A 16340-nucleotide genomic window follows, 5' to 3' on the forward strand; every position below is an offset into this window, starting at 1 on the left:
TAATCACTGCCAAAGGTGTTTCAACAAAGTACTGAGTAAAGGGTCTGAATACTTTTTTTACAAACAGTTCTAAAAACCTGTTTTTGCTTTGTCATTATGGGGTATTGAGTGTAAATTGATGAGGGGAAAAAACAATTTCATAAATTTTAAAAGAAGCCTTTAACGTCACAAAATGTGGAAGAAGTGAAAGGGTCTGAATACTTTCCAAATGCACTGCATACCTGCCCCATTATCTCCTTTCCTCAAGCCTTTTGAGGTATTTGTTTCAGCATGGAGGTGGAAGGTGTAGGATCGCTGTCCCCATGAGTGTGCCACCCTCCTTCTGGCCATGGATGAGGCATGTGACGAAATCAATGCAGACCAATGTCAAGCTTGGATTCGCCGTGCCAAAAGATTTTTCCCGCAATGCATGAACAATGAGGAAATTCACTGTTATGTGGATGAGAATTTATGGCCAAATGCTCAAGACAGGCTTGATGCAAATGAATGCGTGCTAAACATGTTATAATGTCACTTCATACATTTGATTACAGACAGTATACCTATGTTTCAATTATCTCTGAAAAATGTCCAGTTTTTTTGCATGAATGATTGTATAATCTTCAACATTGGATATATATTATGGAAATGATAGATTTTCTGTCAATTTTGTTGGATAATGTAAGTGTACTGCATAATGTGAAAACTGTAGTCTACTGCAATTTACAGTACTGTAGCATATTACTTTCAGCACTTCTCAGGGCGATTTGAAACACGTATCTTGCATTGTTTGCTATTGAATTAACTGGTCGTTAACACGACTAAATTGAAAAGACGTCATGTTTTGGTGATTAAACCAATGATCTCATTACATTTCACAATAAACTTATATTTTGAAATGGAAATGGTTGTGTGGTGAGAGGTTTACAATCCAAATGAATGCACAGTGACAGGTTTTTGAATGAAAGACTGGCTGCGTTACAAGTGTGACCAGTTTTGTACTAAGGGTTGTGGAAAAACTGTATGTAGATCTCAATCTGTATTAGACAAACCAGTCTAAACGTTTAAGTGATCATCAACTATTAAGAGCAGTCAATTAAAAACGACTAAAACGACAGCCTATAGGGAGGAGGTCAGAGTGGTGGGTGGTGCCAGAATAACAACCTATCCAAGACTAAGGAGATGATTGTGGACTACAGGAAAAGGAGGACCGAGCACGCCCCCATTCTCATCGACGGGGCTGTAGTGGAGCAGGTTGAGAGCTTCAAGTTCCTTGGTGTCAACATCAACAACAAACTAGAATGGTCCAAACACACCAAGACAGTCGTAAAGAGGGCACGACAAAGCCTATTCCCCCTCAGGAAACTAAAAAGATTTGTCATGGGTCCTGAGATCCTCAAAAGGTTCTACAGCTGCAACATCGAGAGCATCCTGCCTGACTGGTTGCATCACTTCCTGGTACGGCAATTGCTCGGCCTCCGACGGCAAGGCACTACAGAGGGTAGTGCGTACTGCCCAGTACATCACTAGGGCAAAGCTGCCCGCCATCCAGGACCTCTACACCAGGCGGTGTCAAAGGAAGGCCCTTAAAATTGTCAAAGACCTCAGCCACCCCAGTCATAGACTGTTCTCTCTACTACCGCATGGCAAGCAGTACCGGAGTGCCAAGTCTAGGACAAAAAGGCTTCTCAACAGTTTTTACTCTCAAGCCATAAGACTCCAGGTAATGAAATGGCTACTTGGACTATCTGCATTGTGTGTTTTTATAAAACCTCCGGTTTTTATGTTATCTCTTTGGTACTATTTTCACAAGTAAGTGGTGATTTTTCAAAACTCTTAGTACAGAACTACAAACTGGTAACACTTGTAAAGCAGCCACTATGTCACGTTCGTCATAAAGAGGAGACCAACCCCCACCCCCCAACCCCTCTTTTACATTACTGCTACTCTCTGCTTATCATATATGCATAGTTACTTTAACTATACATTCATGTATATACTACCTCAATTGGCCCGACCAACCAGTGCTCCTGCACATTAGCTAACCGGGCTATCTGCATTGTGTCCCGCCACCCACCAACCCTTTTTACGCTACTGCTACTCTCTGTTCATCATATATGTATAGTCACTTTAACCATGCCCACATGTACATACTACCTCAATCAGCCCGACTAACCGGTGTCTGTATGTAGCCTCGCTACTTTTATAGCCTCGCTGCTGTTTATAGCCTCACTGCTGTTATTTTTCACTGTCTTTTTCACTGTTGTTTTTATTTCTTTACTTACCTATTGTTCACCTAATACCTTTTTTGCACTATTGGTTAGAGCCTGTAAGTAAGCATTTCACTGTGAGGTCTACACCTGGCGTATTCGGCGCAGGTGACAAATATACTTTGATTTGATTTGAGTAATAATCAAATGAACTTCAACAAAAGAGAAGAGAATCATTGCACTGTGAAAGGCAATACCTTTATATAAACATGTACTGCAACGTGAAACGTGCATTTCTTGATGAAACACTGATTAAGTTTGAAAAAGTGAATGTATGGTTTTGTGTTTTCCTTGGTCAAAAACATTTTTGCACCAAAGCGAATAATAATAATAAAAAAAGATGAACAGAATTGTCACCATTAATAACCAAACCTAATGATTGATGATCTGGAAGAATAATTGTACAGTAAATGGCATTAACATTGGCACGAAGAAACATTAATTCCCAGATAAAGGACCAAAGGCTTTACAGAGGCCTTTAAGGATTAGACACAATGATCATTGGAAGCATTGGGGAAGAAAGCGTTTTGAGGAAAATACATCTGCCAAATAGGGTGTCATTATTTGTACCCCAAAATAAGAGGGAAGGCAGGACAAATGATGAAAAAACAAACACTGTTACATTCATATTGGCATTAGGACGGATAGTTAACATAATGACTTCTGATTCAGGAAAAAAAATTGAGATTTAGAATATACATGTACTTGGGGGGCCAAATAAAACCACCCACGGGCCAAATTTGGGCCTTGGGCTGCCAGTTGGGGAACCCTGATTTAAAGTAATGTTCTTAAATTGTTCAAAGAAAGTTAAGAAACAACGTTCTTCTGTGGGAATCTCAACACTTAAGCATACGGCTTTCTGCAGGTTTCCTCATGATTCTATTTAAATCCATGTTCTCAGAACATTAAGAAAACTTTCCATAAAAACAACAAGAGAACATTAGCCACATTTAAGAATGTTATTTTAAAACATACATTCTGTTCTCAGCGTCAACAAAACTTTAATGGAACCAAATGTGCTAGCTGGGTTTTCTCTCTAGCCAGACAATGTTACATCCAGAATGACAGAAAATGTGTTTGGATGATCACAAAGCCTTGTGCTTTCCTCCATTTGTATCTGCCAATTATGTGTTTCACCGCTCCTCTTGCAGTATCATCCGGTAATGTTCCTGTTTTCCAATGTGTCCCCAACATCGCTTTTTCTGCCAAACCATCTGCTGCACCAATGATTCACATTCATTTGATTTTCACCTATTCAGCTCACAATCAGGACTATATATGTACTGTATGTGTATTGTACACAGCATCACCTCTCTATCCTTCAAAGTCTCTGAGGTCAGGGTTTCACGGAGCATCCCACAGTGTCTTGAGGTCAAAGGTAGTGATTGACAGGCCAGGGATGGGGTGGGGGCGGAGCTATAGGATGATGCAGGGCTTCTGGTCCTTGAAGGGGGTTTCCAGAGGTGGGCAAACCCACTAGCAGAGGATCTCTGTGTGCGTGCTTCTCGCAGTAGTTCATCATTTCTGCTGCTGCCTTAGATACCTGAGGGGGAAGAGGGAGCGAGAGAGTGAGAGGCCATGTGACCTAACCACGGAAAAACCTCAGGCCCTGGAAAAAACTCTGGGCCCTAAATATGATTCCAAACCTGCCTTGGTGCGTTCGATCCCCGCCTCGATGCGGAGCTGCTCCACCAGCTTCCTGGCCTGGGAGATGTTATTGGTCGACATTATTCTCTGCCATCGGTTCACACAGCGCTTAGAGAAAGAACCACTGAGGGAGCCAACGAGAGAGAGAAAGATGGAGAGAGAGAGAGAGAGAGGGGTTAACACCATTGTTAAATGGTGGAACTCCCAATCCCGGCCAGTTGTGATACCAGCTGGATTTTAACCAGCGTCTGTGGTAATGTCACTAACACTGAAATGCAGTGCCTTAGACAGCTGCGCCACTTGGGAGCCCCAGAATGTAATGATACATCATATAAATATAATGTAATCAGTATAGGCCTAAAACTATGTCATACCCTCTCATGTGTCAAGTCACTCAAGGACCTTTATAATGACATAAAAAGAAACATCACAAGCCACTTATCTTCTACTGCAATCCCATATCTCATTCACATCAATTCAAAATATCGTGTGAAAACAACAGTGTCATTTTACATGGCTGACTTGAAGTGTGGTGGAGTTGTTATTGTCATCAACAGGCCAGTGACTGTTTGTCCCATGAATAAGCCATTCTCTGGACTGTAACGTGAGCTTTGAGGCTACTTCAAAACCCAAACAAACCACTGTTAGCACTTAGCTGTTAGCCCTTTAGCGCATGCTCACAATAAACTCTTTATGTAGGCTAACACTGTTGCTCCGGGTAACAAGTTGTCCTCAGGCCAGCCTGGCCTCAAAGACTAGAAGTAACATAGTAAACATACATTTGTGACCCTCCAATTAGTATAAAATGGTACTTTTGGTATGGTTACACAAGACAGAAGGTTACTTAGGCCCCCCCAAAATAATAATTTTAATAATAATTCTAATAATTCAAATAAAAATAATTTGGCCAAAATCTAAAAGGAGGGAGGTTGGTCGGGAAGGAATGGTAGGTGTATAACGTGAATGTCTATCAACCCAAAAAATTGCGTTTTCAAATCACATTCCACACCACTTTGCAACAACTTGCTACTTTGCAACTACTTAGCATGTTAACAAACCATTCCTCTAACCCTAAAAGCATCTAAATGCTTCCCAACCCGAAACAGTTTGTGCATATATTATGATGACATCTTTTGACGTTTTTGTTAATTTTGATTCATTTTTTATTTTGTTCAAATTATTATTGCTTTATTTGACCCCTTTTTTACTCCCCAATCAGTAGTTACAGTCTTGTCCCCTTGCTGCAACTCTCGTACAGACTCGGGAGAGGCGAAGTTCGAGAGCCATGCGTCCTCGGAAACACGACCCTGCCAAGTCGCACTGCTTCCTGACACACTGCTCGCCTAACCCGGAAGCCAGCCGCACCAATGTGTCTGGCGACCGCAGTCAGCGTGCGTGCGTCCGGCCCAACACAAGGAGTCACTAGAGTGCGATGGGACAAGGACGTCTCGGCCGGCCAAACCCTCCCTTAACCCAGATGACGCTGGGCCAATTGTGTGCCGCCTCATGGGTCTCTCGGGTTGCGGCCGGCTGCGACACAGCCCAGGATTGAGCCTCCAGCACTGCGATGCAGTGTCTTAGACCACTGCGCCACTTGATAGGCTTGGGAAAGGATTTTTGTGGCTGTTCATGCACACACAAAACATTCTGGAGGCAAAGTCGGTAGCAGAAGTCTATGCCCCTTCGTCGGTGACTGGTCAACAGTAGGGATTCTTCAATGAAGTGTTTGTTGTCGTTCAATGAGAGACTAATTGTTTTCATGCCAAAAATTTCACTTGAGAAATGCTGCACCGAACGTCTTAGTTAGGTGTCACCTAGCTAATGTTAGACACAACAAAGTGGAATTCATGACATATGGTATGTATTGCAAATTTGCAATTCATACATAATCATACAAACTGTAATTCGTAACATATCATATGAAATGGGTGATGGACATCCATAAATTAAAACATAGCATACAAAACGTAACATATCATACTAAATGGAGAGAGGGAGATTTATGTATACTATGTTACGTCTACCCCTGAGTCCAAGTTGCTCAGGCACAGATCTAGAATCAGCATACCCTCTCCAAGTCCTAAACCTCCATTATTAGCAATAGGAACTGACCTTAAATCAGTTGGAAAAGTGTGTCATGGAAGAGCTGTAATCAAGGGAGGTCGTCCCGTTGCCTGGTTACGAACAACAATCCCATCAACAAGCCAGGTCAAAGCTATCAACTCTCTCAAATCAGTGAGTAACTCAGGCACAGAAGGATAACAACAAATACACAGGGAGTGATGACAACACTAGGAACTATGTGTTCTATCGATGATTCATTAGTTGGATATATTTGGTCCAGTTTCCAGTATGCTAAATGGATAATAAGAAATGGACATACAGTATAACATCCAATAAATATGGAATGTCAAAAATAGAAATGAAAACAGCCAACACAGAATCTGAGGAGGTCATCCAACTGATTTTGAAATCCTGAAATACATTTTAAAATGGGAAATGTTTCAAACTGAAAGATGACCGGCATAATAAAATAAGCTCATCAAGGAGGAAAGCTGTACAATCAGAAACAACAAACCTTGGTTTACAAAAGAAAGCCTAGACAGCATACAGTAGTCACTCTCAGACACTTGATGATGAGGCAAACAAGCACCATACAAGGCTATGTGTGTGTGTGTGTGTGTGTGTGTGTGTGTGTGTGTGTGTGTTTGTGTGTGTACATTTTACTATACTTGTGAGTACCAGAAGTGAGGACATTTGTAAAAGGCTATTTTAGGCTTAGGGGTTAGGTTTAGGGTTTAGGGAAAATAGGATTTTGAACGGGAATCAATTGTTGGTCGCCAAAAAGTCCTCTAAAGTATAGTAAGACATAGCTGTGTGTGCGTGTGTGTGATGATTCTCACTCCCCTCTGGTTAAGCAGGAGAAAGCCCTACCGTGATGAGATCATCAGCGCCATCTGGAACGGAGCGGGGAGAGAAAGTGAAGGGTGAGTAAAGAGTGTGTGTGGGTGTGTGTCTGGAACGAAGTAGTGAGATGATATCTGTGTGTGTGTCACAAAACAGCTGTAGCGTCCAGCAACACAGGTGTCTACAGAGGGAAGCCCTGTGTACTGCTCACGTGGGATCAGCATCAAACTGTGGTGAGACTGCCTCTCCCCAAGGCAACAAGGTAGGAAAGTGTGTGTGAGTGTGTGTGTGTGTGTGTGGCCGTTAGAGACCAAAGCTTATGGCTGCACTGCACAACACCAAGCCGTGTCTATAAGAGTAAGCGGACGACAATAAAAAACAACAATAACATTCTAGCAGCAAAGTTGATCTACTCTCAAAAACATGAAACCAGTTTGACTTTGAATGCATTCCCATAGCCAATTATTATTGCAATTTTCAAATCAGGAGCTGAATGCCAGTTTCAGTTGCGTACAGGATAGGTACTCTGTACAGCACGTGTTAGCTAGTGTTATAAATGACCTTGAATGACCTCACACCAGACCCGACCACCCTACACTATTTAGCCTCCCTCATCCCCTCCTGCGTGCCCCCCCCACTCCCTCCAGCTCTCTCCCACTGTTAACAGGTGCTGGAGGCCATTGCAAGAAGATTGAAAACAGATAGAAGAGACAGAAAACAGAGAGGGGGAAGAAAGAGTGAAAACATGTGTACAACTTTTCCGTTTCGCTGGTTTTTGCTGCCATTCCTCTGCTGTTCACTAACAAAACTGACCCCAGTGCAGATCACTCACACCCGTGCACACACACTTGCACAGTATGATTTGCAGTCTGTATGTGAGCCTCCCTGCCTGCTTGCTTGGCTGCCTGGTAGGGTGTTGGCTGAGTAAAGGGGTTGTTAAGTATCACAACTCTGTTCGTTCCGAAGTGATACTTTCTGTTTGAACAGCTTACAATGGACCCCCTGTCACCTTGTATTGCCTTGCCTGGTTAAATGTGCATGTGAAAGGGTGTGTGTGTGTGTGTGTATGTGAGTGTGTAATAATGTCTGTGTGTACCATCTACAGATACACCATTGAGAGAGTTCTGTCAGGCCGCATCAGTGCCTGGCAACTGTATGGCAACTGTACCTCCCTCAACCAAATGGCTTTCCAGGCGATGGTGCGCGGTGCTTCATTTGAGCCTGTCGGAACAGGAACCGGCACCTCTCAGTTCTGGACTGTTTCGTTCTGGAACCCATTCGCCAGGATCCGGTACCACTCAACGGAAAGCCCTTTTTTTTCTTCTCTCTGTTTGCAAAGTAAAAATGATAATAAAAGCAATCAGAGTTCATTCAAGTTGCCTCCTCGGTAATTCTCCTGCCCCCTAAAAAACGTCATGTGAAAACCTGCCTGATATTCTAAGAATTTATTTGTGTCGGGCCGGCCCGAGTTCATAGTTTGCACAACACTGTGACCAACGCGTGGCCATTGCTGTGTGGTGAGAGAGAGAAGCGCGCCTGTGTCTCTCACAGAACACTTTCTATGATCTCTCTCCCTCTCTCTGCTCTGGTCGACATGAGCCTGCGAAGGTCATCTCTCCAGCATTGCAAATGACTAACTGTTGCAAAAAGAGAACTCTAATCTATCTGTCGGCTACCAAATAGCCTGTCCCTCAAACTCAACTCTGGACCACGAAGCCAGTTCCACCACATTTTCTCATTGTTCCCCACTAATCAGGGACTGATTTAGACCTGGGACACCGAATGCTTGCAAATAATTATCAGGTAGAACAGAAAACCTGCAGGCTCTGGACCTCGTAGGGTAAGATTTGAAAACCCCTGGCCTAAGTTATCAACTTCCAAATAGGCCTATTGAGCGAACAGCATTGTTTTGCAAGAAAGAGATACTGTAGGCTTTTGGCACTTTACGCAACGACCATCGCAGGAGAGTGAACAGCGCATCATTGGGTGAGTCAGCGAAACCAGAACGTTTTTTTTAAGGACAATAACTCCCTACTCATATTGTACAATGTGTCTCCACACACCTAGGCTATTGATGAAAAAAAATCCCATGTGTACAACTTCTGCAAACACCTCTACTTTTAATGCTCTGCCAGCACGCAAAAGCGATGATAATGCATAGAATGTAGATTTTTTTTTTTTTGGTACCTCACAATTGACTAATTAAGCACTCGTGGTGAGGTCAGCTAAAGGCATCCCCGGTGGTACGCTGCCTGCCCTCCAGGACATTTACAGCACTCTGTGTCAAAGGTCAAGAAGATCATAAAGGTCCTTTGCCACCCAAGTCACGGTCTGTTCACTACCATCTAGCAGACAGAGACAGTACAGGTGTAATAAAGCCGGGAAAAGAAAGACTGAAAAAACGTCTGTCTCTTCAGGCCGTCAGATTTACAGCCCTGCACCATCTCCTGTAGTAAGAGACAAAGATAGACTCTCTCTCTCACACACACACACACACACACACACACAACGCTGCTGTCCCATGTATATAAAGACATGAAATACTGGACCGTTTATTATACTGTTTTTCACACTGTGTATTCATATACTGTATTATTCACATAGCTCATTCTAATATATCTACTGCTGTACATTGCATTTTGTTACACTATTTGTACACTGGATTCTTGACATAGCTCACTGTAATATATCTACTGCTGTACATATCTACTGCTTTACATATCTACTGCTGTACATATTCTTAGTATGTGCCCTCAGAACAGCATCAATTCATCGGGACTCTACAAGGTGTCGAAAGTGTTCCACAGGGATTCTGGCCCTTGTTGACTTCAATGCTTCCCAGAGATGTGTCGAGTTGGCTGGACGTCCTTTGGGTGGTGGACTATTCTTGATACACACGGGGAACCTGTTGAGCATAAAAATCCCATCAGAGTTGCAGTTCTTGACACAAACCGGTGCACCTGGCACCTACTACCATACCCTGTTCAAAGGCACTTTAATCTTTGGTCTTGCCCATTCAGCCTCTGAATGGCCCACACACAATCCATGTCTGAATTGTACCAAGACTTAAAAATCTTTCTTTAACCTGTATCGTTCCCTTCATCTACACCGACTGAAGTGGATTTAACAAGTGACATCAATAAGGGGATCATAGCTGTCACCTGGATTCACCGGGTCAGTCTGTCATGGAAAGAGCAGGTGTTCTTAATGTTTGTATACTCAGTGTACACATATATTGCATTTGATTTACTGATACAATGTTATTTGGGTTGTTTACTGGATTTGTTTCGGGCCATTCATGATTTCTTGTTTCTAGTTTTTGCTTTTTACTTGTGTACTTGTTTGACATTTTTGCTGCACTGTTAGGTGATAGTAACACAGGCATTTCGCCACACTCGATATAACATCTGCTAAACTGTGTACGCGGCCAATAAACTTGGATTAGATTTGTGCGTGCAGACCAGTTTTACAAGGGGACAGTAGCTTCAGTACTGTACAGTGAACAGTGTGAGTACAGACACTGGAGGGCTCGACTTTCTCCTGAACACATTCTGGTCCCGTGTGGCTCAGTTGGTAGAGCATGGTGCTTGCAATGCCAAGGTTGTGGGTTCTATTCTCATTGGGGACCAGTATGATTTAAAAAAAAGTAAAATGTTTGTACTCACTACTGAAAGTTGCTCTGGAAGTTTCTGATATACTACGAAAATCTACAGACCACTACAATAGCTGGCAGATTGCTCAAGAGTGACTTTGAAATTGGATGAAGATCCATGTTATGAGGACCTTTGAAAATCCCTTCAAAACCAGCAACAGTAAGCACTATTACTATGAGTGCCTGAATGTGATGTTTTGACCCTCTCCAAAACCTTAATCTTATCTTCTTATCTTCTAAATTTGACATTTGACATTTAGAGCAACTTCTACATTTTAAGTTCGTAGAAACGCGGATAAACGTCTAATTCTGCAGTGAGACTGCGAGAGCTTGTTGTACGGTGGACCTCTGCCTCCATCAACAGCTGCAATGAACTATTCGTACCAGGCCGATGGTAACTTGAAATTGTCATTCACCTTCGTAACAGTAAATGTGACACATGTTTTAATTTAAAAAAAATCTTACCTTTATTTAACTAGGCAAGTCAGTTAAGAACAAATTCTTATTTTCAAATGACGGCCTAGGAACAGTGGGTTAACTGCCTCGTTCAGGGGCAAGAGATGACCTCTTGGGAGTAAAAGCTCAAATGCTGCGTATATCATAAAGCAAATCCATCTAACTATAACACCATCATCTATAACATCATCAAACCCCACTCTGTTTCCTCTGCATAAACACATTCAAACACATTCAATACACATAAGGGGCCAGTTTTCCAGACACAGATTAAGCAGACTGCTGGGTTAAGAAGCATGCCTCCCCCGTCCCTCCCAGCCCATGGGACTATGCAGCATCATGACAACTAACCTTCATAGTGAAGATTCATCTTTAACCCCAGCTACTCTGGTACAGATGTAGACAGCCAGGGCTACTCCCAGGGTGTATGCGCGTGCATGCAGGTTGATACAGTACGGGCGTATGCACGTGCCTGTGTGAGCATGCATGTGTGTGAGCGTGTGTCCAGAGTATTCACCAACCCCCGCACCCTTGGGAATGACCTAGTTTATTCCTGGTCATTGTGAGAGGCTCCAGATATGGTAGTGTGAGAGGCTCCTGCAAATCCATCCAATTCTTTCAAAGAAGAGGTCTAAAAACATAACCTGAAATAAATAAATCACCAGGGCAGAGGATTATTATACAGTTTCCAGCCAAAGACAGAATGCTTCAAAAGTATTGCATTGATCTTTTCAAAGTCAATCAATAGCAAAGCAAAAGGTAACACATTGTTTAAAAACAAGGCCGGGGATAGGAATTCAATACTACTGGTGCATGTTTGCACATGCACAATAACATAAAAGCACACACACACACACACACACACACACACACACACACACACACACACAGAGCCACAAGGGCTTACAAGGGCCCAACTGTCAAAACTTTGCTAAATGCAAGGAGACACCGTGCTCCCCCCCCCCCTTTCCTCTCCCCCTCCTCCCCTCTCCTAATCCCTCACCCGCTTTCCAAAGCGTTTCCTAGAAAATTGCCAAGGCGATCCCTCTCAATGCCTGGCCTTTGTCTTCTTTGTCTTTGTATACAAGCTTGGGCCCTCCCAATGTTAGAGTCTGCAGGCTTCCTGGAATGAGACTTGGACCTTGCAGAAGGGGGCTATAGTTAGTGATGGGTGGGAAAAATTGATACAGTTACATATCGCAATTTTATATCGATACTTTGACTCCAAGTATCGATTTGTAAAGAAATGTGTGTATATATATATATATATATACAGTGCCTTGCGAAAGTATTCGGCCCCCTTGAACTTTGCGACCTTTTGCCACATTTCAGGCTTCAAACATAAAGATATAAAACTGTATTTTTTTGTGAAGAATCAACAACAAGTGGGACACAATCATGAAGTGGAACGACATTTATTGGATATTTCAAAGTTTTTTAACAAATCAAAAACTGAAAAATTGGGCGTGCAAAATTATTCAGCCCCTTTACTTTCAGTGCAGAAAACTCTCTCCAGAAGTTCAGCGAGGATCTCTGAATGATCCAATGTTAGCCTACAAATTACAGTTTGTAATGTAGGTGCACTGGTTGAGAGACAAACTGGAGTAATCAAAGTGACAGACGGTGACACATTCAATACCATCTTGCACACTCTTGCCTGCATCTAGCTGATATGGGGTGTAATCATTAGTCCAAAGAGTTTAAAAACAGAAAAACTAGAGTTTCTATTGGACAAATTCAGGTAGGTTTAGTTTGCTTCGGTTTAAGAAACATTTTGCAACAGAATTGGTGGAATGAATAAACTCCTGATCACCCGCAGTTCACTTTCTTAGCAGCGACACACAAACAGCATCATAATTTTTTCCTCCTCTCACCTTTTCGCTGTGCCTGTGTATTTCAATGCACAACACAACAGCTGTCTGTGACCAGACGCAAAAAACTCTACAAACCAAACCTTCATACCCTATCTGCTAACCCAGTGGCAGTCGGTGTCGTTTAAGATGAGGGAGGGCTATAATTTGTTCATGATCATGGCCTTATTTCTATTACAGAATATTGGATGACTGTCATTCATATTCCATTCACCCAGTTTAGACTACTACACGTTTTGCAACAAAAATTGGCGGAATTAATAAAACCCTGATCACCCGCAAACACAGTTCACTTGCATAGCAGCCACATACAAACAGCATGATCACTTAGCTCGTTCTATAATTTATTCTCGCATCCACGCGTTCTCCTCCTCTCACCTTTTCCCTTTGCTTGTGGACTTCAGTGCATAACACATCAGCTGTCTGTGACCAGGCGAAAAAACCTTTCTAGCCTAACCTTCATATCATAACCGCTACACACAACCTACATCGTTGTTACCATATTAGCTAACGTCATAGTAAACATATCTACTAGAACTATTGTGTTAGTAAACTCGCTACAATCATGCAGTACAGTCAACAAGTTGTTTAGCAGTTACACCGGCGGGCCCCGGTGGCACTAAGTAAATAAAAAACTAAAGCTTACCTTGACTTGGAAAAGTTACAGTGTTGGATAGTGTTGGCTATCCAACCATAGCCAGCTACAGTAGCTAACATAGCATCCCTCTCTGTTTGAGCTGGGTGTTTGATTAGACTAAACTACAGTAGCTAGCAGCATTTTCTAGCTAAGTAATGAAAGTGAAAAAAATACAAAATATAGCTAGCTAGCTCTCTCTCGCGGTTCTTCATTTGAAAAATAAATACATTTGTTCAAAACTGTTCAACTATTGTCTTTCTCTCTCTTTGAGTCAACTACCCAACACATTTTATGCACTGCAGTGCTAGCTAGCTGTAGCTTATGCTTTCAGTACTAGATTTATTCTCTGATCCTTTGATTGGGTGGGCAACATGTTAGTTCATGCTGCAAGAGCTCCGATATGTTGAAAGATCCTCCGGAAGTTGTCATAATTGGAACGGGGTGAGAACCATGCGCCTCCTGGGTTTTGTATTCACGTCAATGTACCCAGAGAAGGACGAAAAAATAATTGTCCTCCGGCTGCACCGTGGTGCTACCGTAGAGGGGGCTGTTGAGGCTACTGTGGACCTTCATAGCAAAACATTTTTTAATCAGTTATTTGGCGACGTGAACATATTTAGTGTAGTGTTATCTAAAAAGGATAACTTTAATGTTATACTATTTTTATATTTCAGAAATTCACTGAGTCCTCCCCTTCCTCTTCTGAGGAGCCTCCACTGTTATAGTTACAGTATAGCTAGCTGCAATACAAAAACACACAGGTATGTACACAATGGCTTACAAGGGCCCAACTGTCAAAACTTTGCTAAATGCAAGGAAACACCGTGCTCCCCCCTCTTTTTTCCTTTCCTCTCCCCTCCTCCCTCTCCTAACCCCTCACCTGCTTTCCAAGGCTTTTCCTAGAAAGTCTGCCGAGGCGATCCCTCTCAATGCCTGGCCTTTGTCTTCATATGTATACAAGTTTTGGGCCCTCCCAAGGTTAGAGTCTGCAGGCTTCTTAGAATGAGACTTGGGCCGTGCAGAGAGGGGTTATAGTTAGTGATGGGGGGGGGGGGGGGGAATTGATAGTTACATATAGCAATATTATTTCGGAGGATATTATATAGATACTTTGACTCCAAATATCAATTTGTAAATAAATAAATATATATATACATACACAGTTGAAGTCGGAAGTTAAAATACACCACCACATTTAAACTCAGTTTTTCACAATTCCTGACATTTAAGACTAGTAAATATGCCCTGTCTTAGGTCAGTTAGGATCACCACTTTATTTTAAGAATGTAAAACATCAGAAAAATAGTAGAGAGAATGATTTATTTCAGCTTTTATTTCTGACCCATTCAGTCAGAAGGCATTGTATTAACTTGGGTCAAATTTTTAAGGTAGCTTTCCACAAGCTTCCCACAATAAGTTGGGTGAATTTTGGCCCCTTCCTCCTGACAGAGCTGGTGTAACTGAGTCAGGTTTGTAGCCCTCCTTGCTCGCACACGCTTTTTCAGTACTGCCCACAAATTGTATATGGGATTGAGGTCAGGGCTTTTTGATGGCCACTCCAATACCTTGACTTTGTTGTCTTTAAGCCATTTTGCCACAACTTTGGAAGTATGCTTGGGGTCATTGTCCATTTGGAAGACCCATTTGCGACCAAGCTTTAACTTCCTGACTGATGTCTGTCTTTGGATTTTGGTTCAATATATATGACGGCTGCATGGTCCCATGGTGTTTATACTTGCGTACTATTGTTTGTATAGATGAACCTGGTACCTTCAGGCGTTTGGAAATTGCTCCCAAGGATGAACCAGACTCGTGGAGGCCTGGCCCCTTGGCTGATTTCTTTTGATTTTCCCATGATGTCAAGCAAAGAGTCACTGAGTTTGAAGGTAGGCCTTGAAATACATCCACAGGTACACCTCCAATTGACTCAAATGATGTCAATTAGCCTATCAGAAGCTTCTAAAGCCATGTCATCATTTTCTGGAATTTTCCAAGCTCTTTAAAGGCAGTCAACGTAGTGTATGCAAACTTCTGACCCACTGGAATTGTGATATAGTGAATGATCAGTGAAATAATCTGGCTGTTAACAATTGTTGGAAAAATTACTTATGTCAAGCATGAAGTAGATGTCCTAACCGACTTGATTCCAACCTAAGTGTATGTAAATGTCCGACTTCAACTGTATATATATATATATATATATAAATAAGAGTACCAGTCAATAGTCAATAGTTTGGACACACCTACTAATTCAAGGGTTTCTTCTTTATTTGGACTATTTTTTACATTGTAGAATAATAGTGAAGACATCAAAACTATGAAACAACACATATGGACTCATGTAGTAACCAAAACAGTGTTCAACAAATCCCAATATACTTGATGACAGAAAAACCCTTGAGTGAGAAGGTGTGTCCAAACTTTTGACTGGTACTGTATATACAGTGTATTCAAAAAGTATTCAGATCCCTTTACTTTTCCCCCATTTTGGTACATTACAGCATTTGTCATGCCCTGGTCTTAGTATTTTGTGTTTTCTTTATTATTTTGGTCAGGCCAGGGTGTGACATGGGTTATTTATGTGGTGTGTTTTGTCTTGGGGTTTTTGTAGGTATTGGGATTGTGGTTAGTGGGGTTGTCTAGAAAAGTCTATGGTTGCCTGGAGTGGTTCTCAATCAGAGGCAGGTGTTTATAGTTGTCTCTGATTGGGAACCATATTTAGGCAGCCATATTCTTTCAGTGTGTCGTGGGTGATTGTTCCTGTCTCTGTGTTTGTTTGCACCAGATAGGGCTGGTTCGGGTTTTCACGGTTATTGTTTTTGTATACTGTTCGTGTTTTCATCTTTATTAAAGATGTATACAAATAACCACGCTGCATTTTGGTCCTCCTCTCTTTCGATGGAAGAAAACCTTAACAGAAT

The 16340-nt window shown here is 42.1% G+C and overlaps 1 pseudogene; it reads right to left on the reverse strand.

The window, feature by feature from the left end:
- Positions 1 to 2431: 2431 nt before the first annotated feature.
- On the reverse strand, positions 2432 to 5402 carry LOC109902354 (guanine nucleotide-binding protein G(I)/G(S)/G(O) subunit gamma-7-like; annotated as a pseudogene).
- Positions 5403 to 16340: the final 10938 nt, after the last annotated feature.

Source organism: Oncorhynchus kisutch, linkage group LG13 (genome assembly GCF_002021735.2).
Source record: "Oncorhynchus kisutch isolate 150728-3 linkage group LG13, Okis_V2, whole genome shotgun sequence".
Classification (NCBI taxonomy): domain Eukaryota; kingdom Metazoa; phylum Chordata; class Actinopteri; order Salmoniformes; family Salmonidae; genus Oncorhynchus; species Oncorhynchus kisutch.